The sequence below is a fragment of the Artemia franciscana genome, unplaced genomic scaffold (genome assembly GCF_032884065.1).
Source record: "Artemia franciscana unplaced genomic scaffold, ASM3288406v1 PGA_scaffold_30, whole genome shotgun sequence".
Taxonomy (NCBI): Eukaryota; Metazoa; Arthropoda; class Branchiopoda; order Anostraca; family Artemiidae; genus Artemia; species Artemia franciscana.
Window position 1 is genome coordinate 504539 of NW_027062662.1, and position 25629 is coordinate 530167.

At 34.4% G+C, this 25629-nt stretch overlaps 1 protein-coding gene across 2 annotated transcripts in view; it reads left to right on the plus strand.

Annotated features, from left to right (window-relative positions):
* Window positions 1-14793: 14793 nt before the first annotated feature.
* The window catches only part of LOC136041582 (uncharacterized), a 35040-nt gene continuing 24204 nt past the window's right edge, over window positions 14794-25629 (plus strand). The window contains exon 1 of one of the 2 annotated variants that reach the window (XM_065726277.1): window positions 14794-14844. The gene's annotated coding sequence lies outside the window, so the exon portion shown is untranslated. Of the gene's footprint in view, window positions 14845-16488; window positions 16589-25629 lie in introns of those variants that run through there. The other variant, XM_065726278.1, reaches the window with a different exon arrangement.

The window sequence follows — 25629 nt, forward strand, 5'->3', positions numbered from 1 at the left end:
TATCGAACAGTTTATTTTATGAGAATAGAAGGGCGCCTAAGGTCTAAAATAGTACTTGAAGCTAAAGGTCCAACCTAGCTCGCAAGGGTTTAATAATACATTAAAATAAATAAGGAGGATAGGTGCACACGGAGGGTAGAAGTAAGGGAAAGGAAGCTTTTGTTCAATTTTCTTTCCAAAAATATCAAGATTTTTGTGTTTTTTTTTGGATGGGAGGGGGCATATGGTCCATCCATCTTTCAGAAATTTCAAGACTTTTGTGGTTTATGTACCTACTTTTTGTGCTAACCCAAGAATATTTTAAACACTTGCAGATACATTTATCTGAGAACAAAATGTTTATCTTTACTGGGCAAGTGTCAGATAGGGGCAAGTGGGCAAGCTTAAGAGACACAACTCTATGATTGACTTATTTAAATATGAGTAGATGTGGTCAGATCAAGAAGTGTTAACTTTAAGGTAATACTTTTTTAGTCTTAGGCTTAAAGGCATTAAGAGGATCTTAAATAGTATCAAAATATTTTTATTATTGGCATATTACTATAACATTTTATTTACAAATTTTTGCATTATAAAGGAGAAAGCATACACCACGATTTGTAGCATAATGCCTAAGGGGCAAGCAACTTGTCTGGGACTTTTGCAAATGATTTTGCAGCCAGCCAAAACATTTCTCTTTCGGGGTTCTGTTCTCGTGTATCTTTCCATGCTTGGCGAAGTTAATAATTATTCTATTCAAGCAGGACTTTACTCAGTTCCCATCTATATGACCAGATATTGGTTGCTTTCCCCGTGCTTGGTCAAATATTATAATTTTTTAAAATACATGAATGAAGAAGAGAGAGGGTCATTGAACTTGTGACTCAGCTCTAAGATTAGGAATAACTTTTATTCTGGTCGGATTTAATTTTTTCTAGGATGTAGTTACTATTCTAAGAACATATGAAAGTCAGAAATAATGTGAAGAAAAAGTGAAAAGTGAAAAGTGTTGGAAGAAAATCCTGCATCCCCATCATGTCTTGAAAGCCTTAAGACAGATTGAAAATCATCAAAGTAGTGTTTTGTCATTTGCAAGTGTTTTTGAAAATCGTCAAATCAGTGTTTTATCATCTGCAAGTGTTTTAGTTCAAGATGCTATAGGTGCTGAAAAGATCAGAGTTGAAAACTTACAGAAAGAATACGGAGAAACGAATTGAAATTATTCCGTATATGAAAGGGGTTCTCCCCTCCACACCACCTCGCTCTTTACGCTAAAGTTTTATTCTTTCTCACAAAGTGATATATTGTTGAGGAGACGAACTCCCTTATGTATATAATAATTTCTGTTGGTTTTAGGTTCTACTGCTGCTCCTTACTTTCACCTGAAAAAACTTTTTTTATTTGTTTTCTCATTGTTTTTTTATATTAATAATAGAAAATCCTGCATCCCCATCATGAAAATTTTCTTTCCTCATGATAAATTCCTTCAGGGAAAGATCATCCCCAATAACTTCCTCCCCCGACCCTCCTATAACGTGAAAAAGTCCCCCTAAAAACGTCTGTACACGTCCTAATAATCATTACTATCTGTAAACAATGGTCAATGTTTGTAATGTGTAGCCCCTCCCCCGGGGACTGTAGGGGATTAAGTCATCCCGAAAGACATAATTATTAGGTTTTTAAACTATGGTGAACAAAATGGCTATTTCAAAATTTTGATCCAGTGACCTTGGGGAAAAATGAGCGACGAAGGGGGACTAGGTGCCCCCCAATTTTTTGGTCACTTAAAAGGGAACTAGAACTGTTAATTTCCGTTAGAATGAGCCCTCTTGCGATATTCTTCAACAACTGGGTCGATACGATCACCCCTAGAAGTAAACTTGATGAGACTTATATATTTAGAATCAGCGTAAAAATATAATTCTTTTGATGTATCTATTAGTATCAAAATTCCATTTTTTAGAGTTTTGGTTACTATTGAGCCTGATCGCTCCTTACTACAGTTCGTTACCACGAACTGTTTGACCAAATGCAATGTTTTTAAGCATCTTCAATATTTTCACATGAGCCTAGTTCATATCATTTACATTAATGGTTATGTTTCCGATGTCGAACAAAATTCCGATGTCACCAGTTGGAAGCACCTTTCCCCCTTCCTTCAAAAGACTTTTAGAACAGCTGTCTTCGGTATTTGAATTTTTTGTATGAAGGTGGGATTAAAAACATAGTAGCAATTTAAAAAAGAAGAAAACAAAATCCTCATACCTATCGCGAACCAAAATCAATTCTTTCGTGTCTTTTTTTTATTGATGATGGATGGTCACAATACTTATTCCCCCTTTTTGATCGACCGCTTGTTTTGTTTTTGCTCATGTGTGATGTTCAATTGAGCTCCTTTTTTTTAATAAATTCGTTCAATCAATTCGTTTTTTAATTGTCAATATTTCTGTTTCTGTTTCCGTATCCTTAATGATTTTAACTTTTCTATTTCAATTGTTTTAATTTTTAGATCATTTGACTTTGAATGCCTATTCGGCTATTTCTTTTATTTATTTTTTTTGGCTTATAATATTTGTTTTTTGTGAAGTATTGTCAAGTAAGGCCCTAATTTGTTGTTTTTTGCCATTGATCGTACAGTGATTGTAATTGTACCTTGACAAGTTCATTTTAGTACTTGGACACCGATTTCCTAATGTTATTATACATTAGTTTGATTGGGGATTTGTCAGTCCCAATCGATTGGTGGTATCCCATTCTTTCAGTTCCCTGCTTAAGAGTGAAAAGGTTAGATTAGAATTAAAATTTCGGAAAAAACTGAATATTTAGTTAAAATTTGCTATAAATATTAGTTTTGCCGAATAAGTTCTTATTAATATTATTATAAAAAATTCTTTGGAACAAAGGGGTATTATCAAACAGTTCATGGTAGTGAACCATAGGTAAGGAATGACTCTTCCCACTTGTAACCAAAACTCTTAAAAAAAAGAGCGTTTTGATAAAATATATACATTAAAAGAATTGAATTTTTATGCTCATTCCAAAAATATATGGTTCACTAAGTTTAATGCTAATCAAAAACTACTTTAGCTCAAAGAGTGGGGCGTTGAGGAGGGGACAGTCCCTTTCATATACGGAATAATGTCTGTTCGTTTTAAGTTTTAATGTCGCTCCTTACCTTCAGTTAAAAAAAAACTTTGTTTCTTTACTTAATTTCTGAACGTTTTTGAATTAATGCAGGTGTTGATCCTAGATCACTGTACGTGAATAATTAAAACAAAATTTGCATATCAACTTTACCTTTTTTGGCTAAATGGCTTTTCAAGGTCTTGATCAGACGATTTTGAGGAAAAAAGGGGTGGGGTATGGGGCGTAGTTGCCCTCCAATTGTTTGGTTACTTAAAAAGGCCACTAGAACTTTTAATTTTATTTACGACTGTTTTATTAGTAATGAATATACATAACTTACAAATTAACTTACGTAACGAACTCCTATATTCGTACATTTTTATAGCTTTTAAGGGGGGCGTATCCTCCTCAATACCTCGCTCTTTAAACTAAAGTTCGAATTTTGTTCCAGTTCTTTAAGAATGACCCATGAACCACAAAGGCCGTTTAATTAGAATAAATAGCTCTTTTGAAATTACTAAAAATACTTTTACGTAAAGAGCAAGGTATTGAGGAGGGAAAGAACTCCCTCATTATATGTAATAATTTCTGTTAGTTTTAAGTTTTAATGTTGCTCCTTACTTTCAGCTGAAAAAACTTGTTGTTTTTCTAATTTCTCATTGTTGTTTTAAATAATGTGAATAATCCAGCATCCCTTCATGGAAATTCTTTTCCCCCATGGTTAATTCCATCATGGAAAGTTCCTCTCCCGTAACTCCTGACCTTTCCCCTCCACTACCTGAAAAAATGCCCCGTGAAGTGTCATTATGCTTCTTCAATAACCAATACAACATGTAAACAATACTATATGTAAAAAATGGTCAAAATTCATAACTTGCAGCCCATCCCCCGGGACTGTGGGGGATTAAGTCGTCCTCAAAGAAATATTTATTAAGTTTTCGACTATGTTCAACAAAATGGTTATCTCAAAATTTGGATACGGTGACTTTGGGAAAAAAATGAGAGAGGGAGGGGGAATAATTGCCCTCCAATTTTTTTGGTTATTTAGAAAGGGCACTCAAACTTTTAATCTCCGTCTGAATGAGCCCCGTCGTGACTATTTATGGCCTTTGGGTCGATACAATCACCCCTAGGAAAAGAAAAAAACCCAAATAAACAAGCATCCGTGATCATTCTTCTGGTGATAAATGCGAAATTCCACATTTTTGTAGAGAGGAGCTGAAACCTCTGCAGTAGGGTTCTCTGATATGCTGAATGTGATGGTGTAATTTTCATTAGGGTTCTATGACTTTTAGGGGGGTGTTTCGTCCTATTTTTTCAAGTGAGGCAAATTTTCTCAGGCTCGTAATTTTCGATGGGTAAGACTAAACTTGATGAAACTCAGATATTTAAAATAAAAAAAAAAAAAAAAAATCTCTTTGATGTATATATCGGAGTACTCTTAGAGTTTCGGTTGCTATTGAGTCAGGTCGGTCAATACTATACCTCTTACCACGAAGTGTTTGATTTAGTGTTTCGCCTAAAATGGTAGCTTCCTACTTCTTTGCTTGATGAAATAGTTTTATATTCTATTTTCAAAACTTTTGTTGTCTTTTCTTTAAGGTAAAATGAGTTTATTTTTCAAAGCGACCAGTCAAAGTTACAAGTACGAGTAATTTTTGCTTTTTAGATGGAAAAAATTGTTTACCGTTTTATAAAGTAAAATTGTGGAAAAGATTCAAACTTTAGCGTAAAGAGCGGGCGTAGGCCTCAGGGAAGAAGGAAGCAAGAGTGAGGACACAGCTTATGAATCTTTGGCCTTTGTATTGCTTGTACTCGTTCTTCCAGATATTAAATGAAAAAAAAAAAAAACTTTTTACCTGAAAGTAAGAAGTGACATTAAAACTTAAAAGGAACAGAAATTAATCTTTATATTAAAGGGGCTTTTCCCTCCTCAACACCCCGCTCTTTATGCTAAAGCTTGACTTTTTTTCTCAACTTTAATTTTTAAAACAGTAAAAAACTTTAGCGTAAAGAGCGGGGCATTCAAGCTTTACATATTAGGAGAATAAATAGGAGGAGGGTTACGTAAACTAATTTGTAAGTTACGTATATCTTTTAGTAATAAAAAACGTTCGTAAAAAGTTAAAAGTTCTAGTTGTCCTTTTAAGTAACCGAAAAATTGGAGGGCAACTAGAGCTCCTCCCCCGCTTTTTTTTCTCAAATCATTTGATCAAAACTATGAGAAAACTATTTAGCCAGAAAAATGAATATGCCAATTTCCTTTTAATTATTCATCTTCAGAGAGGGAAAATCAAAAAATGCATGAATTCAGAAACATTTAGAAATTAAATAAAAAAAAACTATTTTTTTAACTGTAAGTAAGGAGCGAAAATAAAACTTAAAATGAACAGAAATTACTCCGTGTATGAAAGGGGCTGTTCCCTCCTCAACGTCCCGCTCTTTAAGCGAAAGTTTTTAATGTTTTAAAAAGTAGAGGTGAGAGAAAGAGTCAAACTTTAGCGTAAATTAAATAAAAAAAAGAGCTTTAAATGAAAGAAACGAACAGATTTGAAAGCTATTTAAACAGATTATTCATTATATGAAGGGGGGTGTCCCCTCCTTAGCAGCTTACTCTTTACTGTGAAATTTGACTCTTTTCAAATTTTTAAAGAAATTTTGTAATTGGAAAGATAAGATTTTAAAGCACCAAAAAGCTTCTGTTTAATAAGCAAGGTGTTGAGAAGGGGGCTGTTACCCTAAAGAGTGATTTATATTTGTTTTAGGTTTTAAACTTGCTCCTTATTTTATTTTGCATTGAGTTTGGCAACACATAAACCAGTTTCCCCTCAATTAACACTTTTAGACTCAGTTAATAATATATTGAGGTCGTGTCTGCCCCCCTCCAATCCTTTAGAGCAGAGACACATAAGGAAAAAGTTCAAAATCCCTCAAAAAGGATAAAATATACGGGAAATACATCAAATTACGCGGGACAATTCCAAATTCTGGGGAAACACACAGGGTGAATGTACTTTGTTTTATTCGTGTCTGTTCTTATCAAACAGTTCGTGGTAACGAACTGTAATTAAGGAGTGGCCCGGCTCAATAGTAATCAAAGCTCTAAAAAACGGAATTTTGATACCAATAGCTACATCAAAAGGATTGTATTTTAAAGCTGATTTTAAATATATAAATATCATCAAGTTTAGTCTTACCCATCAAAAGTTACGAGCCTGAGAAAATTTGCCTTATTTTAGAAAATAGGGGGAAACACCCCCTAAAAGTCATAGAATCTTTACGAAAATCACATCATCAGATTCAGTGTATCAGACAACCCTACTGTACAAGTGTCAAGCTTCTATCTACGAAAATCTGTAATTTTGTATTTTTTGGCGGAATACAAATCACGGATGCGTGTTTATTTGTTTTTTTCCCAGGGGTGATCAACCCAGGGGTCCTAGAATTCGGCGAAAGGGCTCATCCGATGCCCTTTTTAAGTTACCAAAAAATTAGAGGGCACCTAGACCCCTCCTACGCTCATTTTTCCCAAAGTCATCGGATCAAAAGTTTGAGGTAGCCATGTTATTCAGCATAGTCGAAAAACGTTAAAACTATGTCTTTGGGGACGACTTAATCCCCCAAAGTCCCGTGGGAGGGGCTGCAAGTTACAATCTTTAATCAGTGTTTGCATATAGTAATGGTTATTGGGAAGTGTACAGACGCTTTCAGGGGGATTTTTTGGTTTGTAGGAGGGGTTGAGAAGAGGGTATGTGGGGGGAAAACTTTCTATGGAGAAATTTGTCATGGGGGAAGAAGATTTCCATGAAGCATTTTCTAGCATTATTTAAAAAAAACAATGAAAAAATAAATATGAAAAAGTTTTCTCAACTGAAAGTAAGGAGTAGCATTAAAACTTAAAACGAACAGAAGATGTTTCTTATATACGGGGTTCACCTCCTCCTAATACCTCACTCTTTACGCTAAAGTATTTTTAGTAATTTCAACTATTTATTCTACGGCCTTTGTGATTCAGGGGACAAAATTTAAGCTTTAGTGTAAAGAGCGAGGTATTGACGAGTGGGCGAACCCTCTCATATACGTAATAAAAACATAAGAATATAGAAGTTTGTTACGTAAGCTAATTCGCAAGTTACGTATATCTTTTACTAATGAAAACGTTTGTAAAAAACTAAAAGTTCTAGTTGCCTTTTTAAGTACCAAAAAAATTGGAGTGCAAATGGGCCTCCTCCCCCTCCTTTTTTCTAATAATCATTCAGTTAAAACTATGGGAAAGCTATTTAGCCAAATAAATAAATATGCAAGTTTCGCTTTAATTATTCATCTGCGGAGAGACGAAATCAAAACATGGATAAACTAAAAAACGTTCATAAATTAAATAAAAAAATAAGTTTTTTTAAACTGAAATTAAGGAGCAACATTAAAACTTAAAACGAACAGAAATTACACCGTATAAGAAAGGGGCTGTTCCCTTTTTAATGCCCTGCTCTTTACGCTAAAGTTTTTACTATTTTAAAAGTATACTCGTAAATTCAGTAGTGGATTGACTTATACAAGCAATCAAACAGTTCGTGGTAACGAACTGTAGTAAGGAGCGACCCGGCTCCATAGTAACCAAAAGTCTAAAAAATGGAATTTTGGTACCAATAGCTACATCAAAAGAATCGCATTTTAATGCTGATTTTAAATATATAAGTTTCATCAAGTTTAGTCTTACCCATCAAAAGTTACGAGCCTGAGAAAATTTGCGTTATTTTAGAAAATAGGGCGAAACACCCCATAAAAGTCATAGAATCTTAACGAAAATCACACCATCAGATTCAGCGTATCAGAGAACCCTACTGTAGAAGTTTCAAGCTCCTATCTACAAAAATGTGGAATTTTGCATTTTTTGCCAGAAGGCAGATCACGGATGCGTGTTTATTTATTTTTTTTTTTGTATTTTTTTTTTTTCCCAGGGGTGATCGTATCGACCCAGTTGTCCTAGAATGTTGCAAGAGGGCTTCTTCTAACGGGAATGAAAAATTCTAGTGCCCTTTTTAAGTGACCAAAAAAATTGGAGGGCACCTAGGCCCCCTCCCACGCTAATTATTTTCCCAGAGTCAACGGATCAAAATTCTGAGATAGCCATTTTATTCAGCGTAGTCGAAAAACCTTATAACTATGTCTTTGGGGACGATTTACTCCCCCACAGTCCCCATGGGAGGGGTTACAAGTTCAAAACTTTGACCAGTGCTTACATATAGTAATGGTTATTGGGAAGTGTACAGGCGTTTTCAGGAGGATTTTTTGGTTGGAGGCAGGGGTCGAGAAGAGGGGGATATGCTGGGGGAACTTTCCATTGAGGAATTTGTCATGGGGGAAGAAATTTTCCATGAAGGGAGCGCAGGATTTACTAGCATTACTTAAAAAAAAAACAATAAAAACTTTTTTTCATCTGGAAGTAAGCAGCAGCATTAAAACTTAAAACAAACAGAAATTATTACCCATATGAGGGGATCACCTCCTCCTAATAGCCTACCTCACTCTTTACGCGAAAGTATTTTTAGTAATGTCAACTATTTATTCTGCGGCTTTTGTGATTCAGGGGTCATTCTTAATGAATTGGGACAAAATTTAAGCTTTAGTGTAAAGAGCGAGGTACTGACGAGGGGGCGAACCCCCTCATATATGTAATAAAAACATAAGAATACAAAAGTTCGTTACGTAAGCTAATGTATAAGTTACGTATATCTTTTAATTTTAAAAAAATTCGTAGAAAATTCAAAGTTCTAGTTGCCTTTTTAATTAACCGAAAATTGGAGGGCAACTGAGCTTCCTCCTCGCTCTTTTCTTCTCAAAATCATTCGATCAAAATTATGAGAAAGCCATTTAGCCAAAAAAATAAATATACAAATTTCGTTTTAATTATTCCTCTGCGGAGAGCCAAAATCAAAACATGCATTGATTCAAAAACGTTCAGAAATTAAATAAAAAAACAAGTTTTTTAAATGAAAGTAAGGAGCGACATTAAAACTTAAAACGAACAGAAATTACTCCGTATATGAAAGGGGCTTTTCCTTCTCAACGCCCCGCTTTTTACGCTAAAGTTTTTTTTACTGTTTTAAAATGTAGAGTTAAGAGAAAGAGTCAAACTTTAGCGTAAAGAGCGGGGCGTTGAGAAGGAAAAGCCCCTTTCATATACGGAGTAACTTCTGTTTGTTTTAAGTTTTAATGTCGCTCCTTACTTTCATTTAAAAAACTTTTTTTTTATTTAATACAAGCATAAGAGGATCTAGTTTGCCTGAAGGTAAGGCATTTTTTTAGGGCTAAGGGCGGGGTTTTTTATAGAGATTAAAGGCTGAGTTTCAAGACAAAAGTCCAACTTTGGCCTTTCATTGATGGCTTAATGGCTTTCTCATAATTTTGATCGAATGATTTTGAGAAAAAAAGACGGGGGAGGAAGCTTAGTTGCCCTCCGGTTTTTTGGTTACTTAAAAAGGCGACTAGAACTTTTAATTCATTACGAATTAGCTTACGTAAAGAACTTTTATATTCTCATGTTTTTATTACATATATGAGGGGGTTCGCCCCCTCGTCATTACCCCGCTCTTTACACTAAAGCTTAAATTTTGTCCCAATTCATTAAGAATGATCCCTGAGTCACAAAAGCCTAAAGTGTGATTTTAACGAAAATCACACCATCAGATTCAGCGTATCAGAGAACCTTGGTGTAGCAGTTTCAAGCTCCTATCTACAAAAATGTGGAATTTTGTATTTTTTGCCAGAAGGCAGATCACGGATGAGTGTTTATTTGTTTTTTTGTTTTTTTTTCCAGGGGTGATCGTATCAACCCAGTGCTCCAAGTTTCTTGCGAGAGGGCTCATTCTAACGGAAATGAAATGTTCTAGTGTTCTTTTTAAGTGACCAAAAAATTGGAGGGCACCTAGACCCCCTCCCACGCTAATTATTTTCCCAAAGTCACCGGATTAAAATTCTGAGATAGCCATTTTATTCAGCATAGTCAAAAAACTTTGAAGTTATGTCTTTGGGGGCGACTTACTCCCCCACAGTCCTTGTGGGTTATTTGGAAGTGTACAGACGTTTTCTGGGGGATTTTTAGGCTGGGTGGGTAGAACATTAAAACTTAAAACGAACAGAAATTACTCCGTATATGAAATGGGTTGTCCTCTCCGCAATCCCTCGCTCTTTACGCTAAAGTTTTTAATTGTTTTAAAAAGTAGAATTGTGGCAAACAATCAAACTTTAGCGTAAAGAGCGAGGGCTTTACTTGACTCTGTCTATCAATTCTTCTTTTTAAAACAGTAAAAAACTTTAGCGTAAAGAGCGGGGCGTTGATGAGGAAGCAGCCTCTTTCATATACGAAGTAATTTCTGTTCGTTTTAAGTTTTAATGTCGCTCCTTACTTTCAGTTAAAAAAACTTGTTTTTTTTTATTTAATTTCTGAACGTTTTTGAATCAATGCATGTTTTGATTTTGGCTCTCCGAAGAGGAATAATTAAAACGAAATTTGCATTTTTTTTTTTTTTTTTGGCTAAATGGCTTTCTCATAATTTTGATCGAATGATTTTGAGAAAAAAGAGCGGGGGAGGAAGCCTAGTTGCCCTCCGATTTTTTGGTTAATTAAAAAGGCAACTAGAACTTTTAATTTGTTACGAATATTTTTATTAGTAAGAGATTTACGTAACTTATAAATTAGCTTACGTAAAGAACTTTTGTATTCTCATATTTTTATTACATATATGAGGGGGTTCGCCCTCTTGTCAGATCCTCGCTCTTTACAATAAAAGCTTAAATTTTGTCCCAATTCATTAAGAATGACCCCAGAATCACAAAAGCCGTAGAATAAATAGTTGAAATTACTAAAAATACTTTAACGTAAAGAGCGAGGTATTAGGAGGAGGTGAGCCCCTCAAATGGGTAATAATTTATGTTTGTTTTAAGTTTTAATGCTGTTCCTTACTTCCAGGTGAAAGTACTTTTTCATATTTATTTTTTCATTGTGTTTTTAAATAATGCTAGTAAATCCTGCGCTCCCTTCATGGAGATTTTCATCCCCCATGACAAATTATCGATGGAAAGTTCCCCCAGCATATCCCCTTCTTCTCAACCCCTCCCCCAACCAAAAAAATCCTCCTGAAAACGCCTGTACACTTCCCAATAACCATTACTATATGTAAGCATTGGTCAAAGTTTGTAACTTGTTGCCCCTCCCATGGGGACTGTGGGGGAGTAAGTCGTCCCTAAAGACATAGTTATAAGGTTTTTCGACTACGCTGAATAAAATGGCTATCTCAGAATTTTGATCTGTTGACTTTGGTAAAATAATTAGCGTGGGAGGGGGCCTAGGTGCCCTCCAATTTTTTTGGTCACTTAAAAAGGGCACTAGAACTTTTCATTTCCGTTAGAATGAGCCCTCTTGCAACATTCTAGGACAACTGGGTCGATACGATCACCCCTGGGAAAAAGAAAAAAAAAAAAAAAAAAAAAAAAAAAAAAAAACAAATAAACACGCATCCGTGATCTGCCTTCTGGCAAAAAATACAAAATTCCACATTTTTGTAGATAGGAGCTTGAAACTTCTACAATAGGGTTCTCTGATACGCTGAATCTGATGGTGTGATTTTCGTTAAGATTCTATGACTTCTAGGGGGCGTTTCCCCCTATTTTCTAAAATAACGCAAATTTTCTCAGGCTCGTAACTTTTGATGGGTAAGACTAAACTTGATGAAACTTATATATTTAAAATCAGCATTAAAATGCGATTCTTTTGATGTAGGTATTGGTATCAAAATTCCATTTTTTAGAGTTTTGGTTACTATTGAGCCGGGTCGCTCCTTACTACAGTTCGTTACCACGAACTGTTTGAAAAGAAGGCTAATTCTAATTGAAATCAAAAGTTCTAGTTTCCTATTTAAGTGACCAAAAAATTGGAGGGCAACTAGGCCCCCTCCTACGCTCATTTTTTCCCAAAGTAAAAGGATCAAAATTTTGAGATAGCCATTTTGTTGAACATAGTCGAAAACTAAATAATTATGTCTTTGAGGATGACTCAATCATCTTCAGTCCCCAGGGTAATGGCTGCAAATTATTAATTTTGCCCTTTTTTACATATAGTTTTGGTTATTGACCAAGCATAATGACGTTTTCAGGGGGTATTTTTTCTGGTGGATGGGGCGGGAGTTACGTGTGAAGATCTTCCCATGGAGGAATTTATCATGGGGGAAGAGATTTTTCATGAAGGGAACCCTGGATTTTCCAGCATTATTTAAAACAACAATGAGAAAATAGATTAAAAAAAACAAGATTTTTCAATTGAAAAAAAGGAGCAATATTAAAACTTAAAACTAACAGAAATTATTACATTTATAAGGGGGTTTGTCCCGTCCTCAATACCTTGCTCTTTACGCTAAAATATTTTTAATGATTTCAAAAGAGCTATTTAATCTAATTAAACGGACTTTGGGGCTCAAGGGTTATTCTTAAAGAATTGAAACAGAATTCAAACTTTAGTGTAAAAAGGCGAAGATTGACAAGGAGACGACCCCTCCCCCCGTATATGTAATAAAAATATACGAATATAGAAGTTCGTTACGTAAGTTAATTTGTAAGTTAAGTATATGTATTACAAATAAAAACGTTCGTAAATAAATTTAAAAGTTCTACTGGCCTTTTTAAGAAACCAATAATCCGGAGGGCAACTAGGGCCCCCCGCCCCTTTTTCCTATAAATCGTCTCATCAAAACTTTGAAAAAGTCATTTAGCCAAGAAAAAAGGTTAAGTTAATACGCAAATTTCGTTTTAATTATTCATGTATGGGAATCTTAAATCAACACCTGCATTAATTCAAAAACGTTCAAGAGCGAAACAATTTTTTTAACTGAAAGTAAGGAGCGACATTAAAACTTAAAACGAACAGAAATTATTCTGTATATGAAAGGGACTGTCTCCTCCTCAACGCCCCACTATTTACACTAAAGTTTGACTCTTTTTCACAACTCTGCTTTTTAAAACAATAAAACACTTTAGCGTAAAGAGCGGGGCGTTGAAGAGGGGACAGTCTCTTTCATATACGGAATAACTTCTGTTCCTTTTAAGTTTTAATGTTGCTCCTTACTTTCAGTTAAAAAAACTTTTTTTTTTATTTAATTAACTTAGCAGCCAGGATGCCAAAATGGATGTTTCAGTAACTGGCCTCTAGTCTAGAAGTTCTAATTTTAAAGTGTATAGGTGGTAAATCTCATGTACAGTAAATGTCATTAGTGAATCAGTAAATTATGACCAAGATATCAAAAATGACGGATCAAAGCAGGGCCATCACATATGGAGTGAGGGGGAACATCCCTCAATGTGTTTAGTAAATCGATAAAAAAATGAGTTGGTAAAATCGTAGTGCAAAACACCACGAATTTTCCGACGCCACTAAAATTCTTTGTTCGGTTAAATAAGACCACAAATAGTAATACCTGCAACAATTTACTAAAAGACCACACAAATGTGGACCACAGATCACAGACCACAGAAATCTGAATCTTAATCGGTAAAAGCAGCAGTTTTACCGACTCTTGTACTGACTTTAATTTTATAAGAAGTTAATTTAAAATGTGTCTCTTAACTAAGTCCAATTTTATGTTGTGGCAAAAAATTGAGGGTGGCAACACATAAACCAGTTTCCCCTCAATTAACGCTTCTGGGTTAATAATAATATAATATATTGATAATATTATATTATAAATATAATAATATATTGAAGGAGTATATGCCCCCCTTCCCTCAGAGCAGAGACACACATGGAAAAAGTTCAAAATCCCCCCAAAAAGATAAAATATACGGGAAATGTAACAAATTACGCGGGATATCTCCAGATTCTGAGGATACTTACAGTTTTTAAATGATGTACACTTTTCATTTATGATTATGCTTTAGCCTTTTGACCTGTTTCAACGAAGAACAATATTTACAAAAGTTTAGTGAATTGACTTTAATGTTTATCTTCAACTTCATGTTGAAAAAAAATGTTCTATTATAAGTCTGTTTTGCTTATCTTATTAACCCAATAAGAAAATACATGAATATATTCATTATAGCTTGTCTGTCATTTAAAAAACGGAGGCATGTCCCATCATTGTAAACTAAAATCGAATAATTAGATTTTAAAGAAATTGATTGTACATTCAGCAGTGGATCGACTGTGATAAGCATTTCATGCATAATAGGATCTAGATTGCTTGAAGCTAAGGTAATTTTTATTAGGCTGAGGGCGGGGGTTTTCTTAGAGATTTAAAGACTGGGTTTCAAGACAAAGAGGTCTGGCGTTTTTCCTTTCATTGATACAAGTGCTAAGAATATTTTATTTTTCGAAGAAGTAACTCGGCGCAGTGTTAACCAAAACAAAATTAACAAAAATTAATTAACTAAGAATTAACTAAGAAAAAATTAACTAACGAAGAACAATATTTACAAAAGTTTAGTGAATTGACTTTAATGTTTATCTTCAGCTTCATGTTGAAAAAAAATGTTCTATTATAAGTCTGTTTTGCTTATCTTATTAACCTAATAAGAAAATACATGAATATATTCATTATAGCTTGTCTGTCATTTAAAAAACGGAGGCATGTCCCATCATTGTAAACTAAAATCGAATAATTAGATTTTAAAGAAATTGATTGTACATTCAGCAGTGGATCGACTGTGATAAGCATTTCATGCATAATAGGATCTAGATTGCTTGAAGCTAAGGTAATTTTTATTAGGCTGAGGGCGGGGGTTTTCTTAGAGATTTAAAGACTGGGTTTCAAGACAAAGAGGTCTGGCGTTTTTCCTTTCATTGATACAAGTGCTAAGAATATTTTATTTTTCGAATAAGTAACTCGGCGCAGTGTTAACCAAAACAAAATTAACAAAAATTAATTAACTTAAAAATTTAAACTTAAATTTTAACTTTAATTTAATTTGTTTTTTTAAATTAAAAAAAATTAATTTAATTTAATAAAACTTTAATTTAACTTAAAATTTTAACTTGAAAATTAACATAAAAAGTAATAAACAAAAACTAAATTAGCAAAAATTAACAAAAACAAAATTTTCACAAAATTAATCCATCTATTTTCATTATGCTGATTTGAAATGTATAAAATTTATTAAATTTAATGTAGCTGATCAAAGGCTACAACCATGAGAAAATTTACCTGAATTTTGGAAAGGGGGATTCAGCCCCAAACAGTCAAATAATCTGAATGAAAGACACACCATCAGATTCTGCATATCTGAACACCCTTTTGTCGGGGTTTTAAGCTCCTATCTAGAAAAATGTAGAGTTTTGTATTTTTTGTCAAAAGCTAAACCACCGATGGGGTTTTCCTGCTTTCCCCCCAAGACATGAAAACCACTTGATTCAATAAAGTTGAAAGATCTAGTGACTATATCCTTAGGATGACTTTATCCCCAGAGCTCCTGGGGAAAGGGATGTAGGCTAATCAATTTTCCTGTGATATACATATTATATATTCTATTGGAAACTCTAAAAACATTTTTTTAGGGGTAGGGATTTTCAACAAGAAAATTTTCTGTGAGGAGGAAATTTTCAATGAGAAATTTTAGAAACGTTTCCCAGCATGATTTAGAAAACGGTCAGATTTAAATAAGAAAAAACGAGTTTTTTCAAACGAAAGTAAGGAGCAGCCCTAAAACTTAAAACAAACAGAAATTATTTTCTAAATGAAGGGAGCCCCTCCTCAGCCGTCGCTCCTTACAGTAAAGTGGATTTTTCGTCACATATCTTTAAGAAAGACCGTTAGAACAAAGGGATCATTGGACTTGAATGAGAAGTATTTCTACAGATTTTTCAAATTACAGTGTGTTGTGGCAAAAAAATGAGTTTGGCAACACATAAAACAGTTTTCCCTCAATTAACACTTTTAGGTTCCCTTAATAATATATTGAGGAGTATCTACACCCACCCTCCCCCCAATCCCTCAGGTTAGAGAAGCACATGGAAAAAGTTCAAAATCCCTAAAAAAGGATAAAATATACGGAAAATACACCAAATTACGCGGGACATCTCCAGATTCTGGAGAAACGCACAGGGTGAATGTACTTTGCATTATTTGTGCCTGTTCTTATAGTTTTAAATGATCTAGGCGTCAACAAGTACTTTTCTTTTACAATTATGCTGTAGTGTTTTGACTGGTTTAGATGAAACACAATATTTAAAAGAAAATTTGTGAATTGACTTTAATGTTTTTCTTCAGCTTCATGTTATACGTAATTCTATTATACGAGGGTTTTACTTATTTTGTTAATCCAATAAGAAAAGGCATGAATATATTCATTAAAACTTGTCTGTCATTTAAACAACGGAGGCATTTCCCATCATTGTAAATTAAAATGGAATAATTAGGTTTTAAACTAATTACTCGTACATTCAGTAGTGGATTGACTGTGACAAGCAATACAACCATAATAGGATCTAGCTTGCTTGAAGGTAGGGGAATGTTTTTTATCACTGAGGGGAGGGTTTTCTTTGAGATTTAAAGACTGGGTTTCAAGACGAAGAGCTCCAGTGTTTGGCCTTTCATTTGCTCCGATTTTTTTCTTTTTTTTAATAAGTAAGGAGAGATTCGGCCCAATGTTAACCAAAACTAAAATTTTGACAAAAATTAATTCATCCTTTTTCATTATGCTGATTTGAAATATATAAATTTAGTGCTTTTAATGTAATCGGTCAAAGGCTACAAGCCTGAGAAAATTTACCTGAATTTTGAAAAGGAGGAATTAAGCCCCAAACAGTCAAACAATATGAATGAAAGGCACGCCATCAGATTCTGCATATCAGAACACCTTATTGTCGGGGTTTTAAGCTCCTATCTAAAAAAAAATGTAGAGTTTTGTATCATTTGCCTGAAGCAAAAACCACAAATGGGGTCTTTCCCCTTTCCTCCCAAGACATCAGACCGCTTTTTTCAGAAAACTTCTTGATTCAATAGAGTTGAAAGATCCAGTGACTTTACCTTTAGAATGACGTGATCCCCAGAGCTCCTGGGGAAACGGATGTAGGTTATTTAATTTCCCAGTGATATACATATTATATATCTTATTGGGAACTCTTAAGAATAACAAGTATATTTTTCAAATGAAAGTAAGGAGCAACCCTAAACCTCAAGACAAGCAGAAACTATTTTCTAAGTGAAGGGAGGCTGTCACTAATTACAGCAAAGTTGATTTGTTAGAACAAAGGGGCCATTCATTTTGAACGAGAAGTATTTCTACAGATTTTTCAAACTTCAGTGTGAGGGATGAGGGCTAAGATAGGGGGACCCCCCTTTCTATATGAAATAAATTTGGTTTGTTTTTACTTTTAATGGTGCTGCTTAGTTTCAGCTTAAATTACTATTCCATACTGAAATAATAGAATTTCTGGGGCTATTTTCAATGGTAATTTTTACACTTGGGGAGGGATAAGGGTCTCCTGTTAAGCTTTGGAAAATAGCAAAAATTAAGTACAAAAAATGTTCTTTTCCAAATAAAAGTAAGGAGCGACATGAAAACATAAAACGCATAAAAATATAAAACATTGAAACTTAAAACGTTAAATTTTGACTTCTTGTCGCTGTTTTTTTTTGGAAAGAAATTCAAACACAAGGAACTTTGAATGAGAAGGATTTTAAAGGATCTTTAAGACTTTGATGCAAAGACGGAGGGTTAAAGAGAAGGCAGCCTCTTCACGATCCAAATAATTTCTGTTCGTTTCAAGTTTTAATATTGCTCGATAGTTTCAATTAAAAAAACTGATTGTCTTCAAGTAGCAACCAAGAAAAGTAATACCGAAAAAAAAACACATAAAATTAAGTTGGCAGTCCTACACACTAGAAATGTACGGGATATACAAGAAATTGTCTTATTTTTGCCTTTTTTTATAGTTTTTAAATGACTTATGCGTCAACAAGTTGTTCTATTTTACGATTAAATAAAAAAACAAGTTTTTTTAAATGAAAGTAAGGAGCGACATTAAAACGAACAGAAATTACTCCGTATATGAAAGGGGCTTTTCCTCCTCGACACCCCGCTCCTTACGCTAAAGTTTTTTATTGTTTTAAAAAGTAGAGTTGCGAGAAAGAATGAAACTTTAGCGCAAGGAGCGGGGTGTCGAGGAGGAAAAGCCCCTTTCATATACGGAGTAATTTCTGTTCGTTTTAAGTTTTAATGTCGCTCCATACTTTCATTTAAAAAAACTTGTTTTTTTATTTAATTTCTGAAAGTTTTTGAATTAATGCATGTTTGATTTTGGCTCTCCGTACATAAATTATTAAAATGAAATTTGCATATTAATTCTTTTTTTGGCTAAATGGCTTTCTCTTAGTTTTGATCAAACGATTTTTAGAAATAAGGGGTGGGGAAGGAGGTCTAGTTGCCCTCCAATTTTTCGGTTACTTAAAAAGGCAACTAGATCTTTTATTTTTAACGAACGTTTTTATTAGTAAAAAAAAAATACGTAACTTAAGAATTAACTTACGTAACAAACTTTTATATTCTTATATTTTGATTATATATATGAGGGGGTTGGTCCCCTCGTTAATATCTCGCTCTTCACACTAAATCTTGTTTTATCCCAATTCTTTAAGAATGACCCCTGAATCAGAAAGGCCGTAGAATAAATAGTTGAAATTATTTAAAAAAAATTTAGCATAAAGGGCGAAGTATTTATCTCCTCCTAAATACCTCGCTCTTTATGTAGAGTATTTTTAGAACCCCTCATATGCGTAATAATCTCTGTTCGTTTTAAGCTTTAATGCTTCTCCTTACTTTACTTACCTTATTACCTTACCACTTCTAGTAATAAGAAAAATATGGTATTATCGGAAAATTTTAATAAAAGTTTGCAAAACCTTTAATCTTAAATTAACCAATGAACAGTAAGTAGCATAAGAAAATTTTGTAAAGGCAAACATTTACAAAATTGCCAAAATTGGTTTGATGTCAGTAAAAAAATTGAGCTACAAATTGAATATGCTTGAGAACCGTTGAAGTGAAATTCAGAAGACATTAGTACCCTTCCCTCTGGGGTATTAAATTAAGTTTTTTCAACTGAACGCAAGGAGCGACATTAAAACTTAAAATGAACAGAAATTATTCCGTATATGACAGGGGATGTCCCGTCCTCAACTTCCCACTCTTTACGCTAAAGTTTTTATTGTTTTGAAAAGTAGAACTATGACAAAGAGTCAAACTTTAGTGTAAAGAGCGGGACGTAGAGGATGGGATAGCCCCTTTCATATACAGAATAATCTCTGTTCGTTTTAATGTCGCTACTTGCTTTAGTTGAAAAAAACTTGTTTTTTTTATTTAATTTCTTAACGTTTTTGAATTAATGCGTTTTGATTTTGGCTCACCGTGCATGAAAAATTAAAGCGAAATTTCTATATTGTATTTTTTTTTTTTTTTTTTGCTAAATGGCTTACTCATAGTTTTGGCAAGACGATTTTAAAAAAAGGGGGTGCGGGAGTAGGCCTAGCTGCCCTCCAAATTTTTGACTACTTAATAATAATACTAGAACTGTTTATTTTTTTACGAATGTTTATTTTAGTATTAAATTTACGTAACTTACGAATTAACATAACGTAACAAACATCTATATTTGTATATTCTTATTCCATATATGAGGTGGTTTGCCCCCTCGTCAATACCTTGCTCTTTTCACTAAAGCTTAAATTTTTTCCCCTGAATCACAAAGGCCGTACAATAAATAGTCGAAATTACTAAAAATACTTTAGCGTAAAGATTGAGGTATTAGGAGGAGGTGGACCCCTGATTAGCGTAATATTTTCTGTTCGTTTTAATGCTACTCCTTACTTTCAGTTGAAAAACTTTATCATATTTATTTTCTCATTTTTTTTTAAATAATGCTTGAAAATGTTGCGTCTCCTTCATGAAAATCTTCTTCCCCCATGACGAAATTCCTCCATGGAAAGTTTCCCCCACCTAACCCTCTCTTCCCAACCCCTCCTCCCAACCAAAAAAATCCCCTGAAAACGACTGTACACTTCCCAAAAACCATTACTATATGCAAACACTGGTCAAAGTTTGTAACTTCCAGCCCCTCCCACGGGGACTGTGGTGGAGTAAGTCGTCCCCAAGGACATAGCTATAAGGTTTTCTGACTATGTTGAATAAAATTCCAATCTCAGAATTTTGATCCGACGACATTGGGAAAAAATGAGCGTGGAAAGAGGCCTAGGTACCCTCCAATATTTTTGGCCATTTAAATGGGCACTAGAACTTTTCATTTAGTTTCGAATGAGTCCTCTTGCAAAATTCTTGGACCACTGGGTCGATACGATCACCCCTGGAAAAAAAAAAACAACAACAAAACAAATAAACATGCATCCGTGATTTGTCTTCTGGAAAAAAGTACAAAATTCCACATTTTTGTAGTTAGGAGTTAGAAACTTGTACATTAGAATTCTCTGATTCACTGAATCTGATGGTGTGATTTTCGTTAAGACTCTATACATTTTAGGGGGTGTTTCTCCCTATTTTCTAAAATAGTGCAAAATTTTTCAGACTGGTAACTTTTGATGGGTAGGACTAAACTTGATGAAACTTATATATTTAAAATCAGCATTAAAATGCAATTCTTTTGATGTAACTATTGGTATCAAAATTCCGTTTTTTAGAGTTTTGGTTAATATTGAGCCTGGTCGCTCCTTACTACAGTTCGTTACCACGAACTGTTTGATAAAGAAAGAAATATTGAAATGGCTAGGGTATGTTATAGAGATGAACGATCACATATTGCTAAAGATTGTCCTTGTCAGCCAACCGTCTGGGTCTAAATGAAAAGCAGGTTGTCCAAGGTTGGGGGAATGTCTTGAAGAAAGATTGAAGGGAAATGCTAAATTCCTGGAAGAGGGAGGCTTTGAATAGGTTGGAATGGAGGAAAAGCTAGCGCAGCTATTTGGGATTCAGGCGGTTTGGTGCTGTGGTGAGTTATTAGTAGTAGGTTTAGTGGTTTATGGCATAAAATATCAAGTCTATACCGTGAAAAGCTATAGAACATTTCGCTGGTATCTCACTTAGCTCAACAAAAGAAACACAAAAAGAAACTCAAGTTAATGAGCTATAGTTGTTGTTTTCGGACAAGTCTACAGTGGTAATTCTACTCTCAACAGAAAAGCTTTCCAAAGCAAAACCTTTTATTTCGTGGTCTAGGACATGAATATAGCTAAATTAATTGAATAAAAAGTCTTTTTTCAGATGAAAGTAAGCAGCAACAATAAAACTCAAAACTAACAGAAATTATATTTCACTGACCTTATATTTCAGGAGTCGTTCATAAAAAGCTAGAACAAAAACTCAAACTTTAGCGATAAGAACAAGGTATTGGGGAGGGGACAGCCCTTTATATACGGTATAATTGATGTTTGTTTTGAGTTTTAATATTGCTCCTTGCTGTCAGTTGAAAGAAGTTGTTCTAATTTCCGATCATTTTTCAAATAATGCTGGTGAATCTGGCTTACCCTCCATGAACAATTACCTTCCCAAATTGGAATCTCCTCCCTGGAAAGTTTGTCCAATTAAATATACCTCCTTCACTGTAAAACTTCTCCCGGAGAATTCCTGCCGCTGAAAATTCTTCCCTCCTATGCAAAACATCTCCCAAAAGATTGAGTCTGAAAAATTCTCCTTAGCATTCATTTGAAAAATAATTTAGGTTCTAATCTATTTTTCTATCACTGCAGAAATCTCTTTTTCTGTGTGTATTATTTCTTGGGAATCCGAACACGCAAATCATTTTCCTCGGCCAATTACCCCAGAATATCTCCGCATGCAAAAGTGAATAGGAAAATACAAAGTGAGACAAATAAAAATAATTTCTTATAAGAATTTTATGAAATCTCCCTAGTGAAATATTTCCCCTGGAAACTTCACTCCCAGAAATTTCCCTTCACACAGAAAATTGTCTCCATGGCAACCCATCCTAAGCAAAAAATCCACCCTCCATCTGAAAAATATCTGCACTCTTCCCAATAAATAACAAAATCTATACGTAAGCAATATGAAGTTTTATAACTTCAAGACGTATCCCCAGAGGCTGGGGGAGGGTCTCCTATCAGGCATGATATTTGGGCTTTTTAAACATGATAAACAAAGTGGCAATCTCAAAAATTTTTATCGGGAAATTTTGGAGAAAAGGGGCTTGGGAGGAGGACTAGTTTGTCTCCAATTTTTTCTGTAACTTAAAAAGGTCACTAAGACTTTTTGTTTCCGTTCAAATGAGTATTCTTTCCATATTCTAGGTCTATTGGTTTGATACATTCACCCCTAGGGTAAAAAACAAACAAAAAATGCACAAGCATCCGTAGTCCGTCTTCTGATAAAAAAAATACAAAATTTCTGATTTTTGTAGATAGGAGCTTAAAACCTCTACAGTAGAGTTTTACGTTCGTATACGCTAAGTCTGATGGTGCAATTTTCATTAATATTTTGTGAACTTTTAGGGATTGTTTTCCCATTTCAAAAATCAGCAACTTTTATCTCACTCGTAGCCCTTTATGAATTAAATAAAAAAAACTAGTTTTTTTAACTGAAAGTAAGGAGCGACATTAAAACTTAAAACGAACAGAAATTACTCCGTATATGAAATGGGTTGTCCCCTCCGCAGTCCCTCGCTCTTTACGCTAAAGTTTGACTCTTTGCCACAATTCTACCTTTTAAAACAATTAAAAACTTTAGCGTAAAGAGCGTGGGACTGCGGAGGGGACAACCCATTTCATATACGGAGTAATTTCTGTTCGTTTTAAGTTTTAATGTCGCTCCTTACTTTCAGTTAAAAAAACTAGTTTTTTTTATTTAATTTCTGAACGTTTTTGAATTAATGCATGTTTGATTTTGGCTCTCCGCACATAAATTATTGAAATGAAATTAGTATATTAATTTTTTTTTGGCTAAATGGCTTTCTCTTAGTTTTGATCAGACGATTTTGAGAAATAAGGGGTGGGGAAGGAGGCCTAGCTGCCCTCCAATTTTTCGGTTACTTAAAAAGGCTACTAGAACTTTTAATATTCAACGAACGTTTTTATTAGTAAAAAATATACGTAACTTAAGAATTAACTTACGTAACAAACTTTTATATTCTTATATTTTTATTATGTGTACGAGGGGGTTAGTACCCTCGTTAATACCTCGCTCTTTACACTAAATCGTAAGTTTTGTCCCAATTCTTTAAGAATGACCCCTGAATCAAAAAGGCCGTAGAATAAATAGTTGAAATCACTAAAAATATTTTAGCATCAAGAGCGAGGTATCTATCTCCTCCTGAATACCTCGCTCTTTATGCTAAAGTATTTTTAGAACCCCTCATATGCGTAATAATCTCTGTTCGTTTTAAATTTCAATGCTATTCCTTACTTTCATTTGAAAAAACGTTTTCATGTTTATTTTTTCATTGTTTTTTTTATAGTAATGCTAGAAAATCCTGCGCCCTTTTCATTGAATTTTTCTTCCCCCGTGACACATTCCTCAAAGGAAAGATCCTCCCACAAAGCCCTCTCCCATCAACCCCACCCCCCAAACCAAAAAATCCCCATGAAAACGTCTGTACACTTCCCAATAACCATTACTATATGTAAACACTGGTCAAAGTTTGTAACTTGCAGCCCCTCCCTCAGGGATTGTGGGGGAGTAAGTCATTCCCAAAGACATAGTTATTATGGTTTTCGACTATGTTGAACAAAATGGCTATCTTAAAATTTTAATCTGTTGACTTTTGGAAAAAAATGAGCATGGGAGGGGGCCTATTTGCCCTCCAATTTTTTGGTCACTTAAAAAGGGCACTAGAACTTTTCATTTCCGTTAGAATGAGCCCTCTCGCGACATCCTAGGACCACTTGGTCGATAAGACGACCCCTGGGAAAAAAACAAAAAAAAAACAAACAAATAAATAAACACACACCCGTGATTTGTCTTCTGGCAAAAAATACAAAATTCCACATTTTTTAGATAGGAGCTTGAAATTTTTGCTATAGAGTTCTCTGATATACCGAATGCGATAGTGTGATTTTCGTTAAGATTCTGTGACTTTTAATGGATGTTTCCCCCTTTTTTCCAAAATAGGGCAAATTTTCTCAGGCTCGTAACTTTTGATGACAAAGACTAAATTAATTGAAACTTAATATTTAGAATCAGCGTAAAAATTCGAATCTTTTGATGTATCTTTTAGCATCAAAATTCCGTTTTTTAGAGTTTCGTTTACTATTGAGCCGGGTCACCCCTTACTACAGTTCCTTACCACGAAGTGTTTGAAAAGAAAATAATTCGGTATTTCGGGGCTTCTGACATTATTACTCCTTTGCGGAAGTTAGGCTCAAAATTGAAAAAGGATTATATTTTTTCTCTGGGCCCCTTCCACCTCTTAGTTCGTTTATTTTCCCGTTAGTTTTCACCTGTTTTCGCTTTATAGTTGTGTTATCTCTTAGCAGTTCTTTCGTTAGTTGAGTTATGGTTGTGGTATATATGTTTTATCGCTCGTATAGTTGTGTTATTTTCAAATTATACTCCATAATAGAGAGGCTCCGAACACCCAGCATTGTATATTAAGCTCTTAATTTGACATTTTTTTCTAACGTGACCAGATTCGTCCTGCGCCCTTTTCATTGAATTTTTTTCCCCCATGGCATATTTCTCCAAGGAAAGATCCTCCCACATAGCCCCCTCCCTCAACCCTACCCCCAAAACCAAAAAAATCCCCCTGAAAACGTCTGTACACTTTCCAATAACCATTATTATATGTAAACACTGGTTGAAGTTTGTAACTTGCAACCCCTCCCCCAGGGGCTGTGGGGGAGCAAGTCATCCCCAAAAACATAGTTATTATGATTTTCGACTATGCTAAACAAAATGGCTATCTCAAAATTTTGATCCGTCGACTTTGGGAAAAAAATGTGCGTGGGAGGGGGCCTAGATGCCCTCCAATTTTTTTGGTCACTTAAAAAGGGCACTAGAACTTTTCATTTCCGTTAGAATGAGCCCTCTTGCGACATTCTAGGACCACTTGGTCGATACGATGACCCCTGGGAAAAAAAAAAAAAAAAAACAAACAAATAAACACGCACCCGTGATTTGTCTTCGGGCAAAAAATGCAAAATTCCACATTTTTGTAGATAGGAGCTTGAAACTTCTACAGTAGGGTTCTTTGATACGCTGAATCTGATGGTGTCATTTTCGTTAAGATCCTACGACTTTTAGGGGGTGTTTCCCCCTATTTTCCTAAATAAGGCAAATTTTCTCAGGCTCGTAACTTTTGATGGCTAAGACTAAACTTGATGAAACTTATATATTTAAAATCAGCATTAAAATGCGATTCTTTTGATGTAGCTATTGATATCAAAATTCAATTTTTTAGAGTTTTGGTTACTATTGAGCCGGATCGCTCCTTACTACAGTTCGTTACCACGAACTGTTTGATTTTATTAAGTTAATTTTAAGTACAGAAAAAAGTTTAAAGTACCATTATCAAAGTTCAAATGA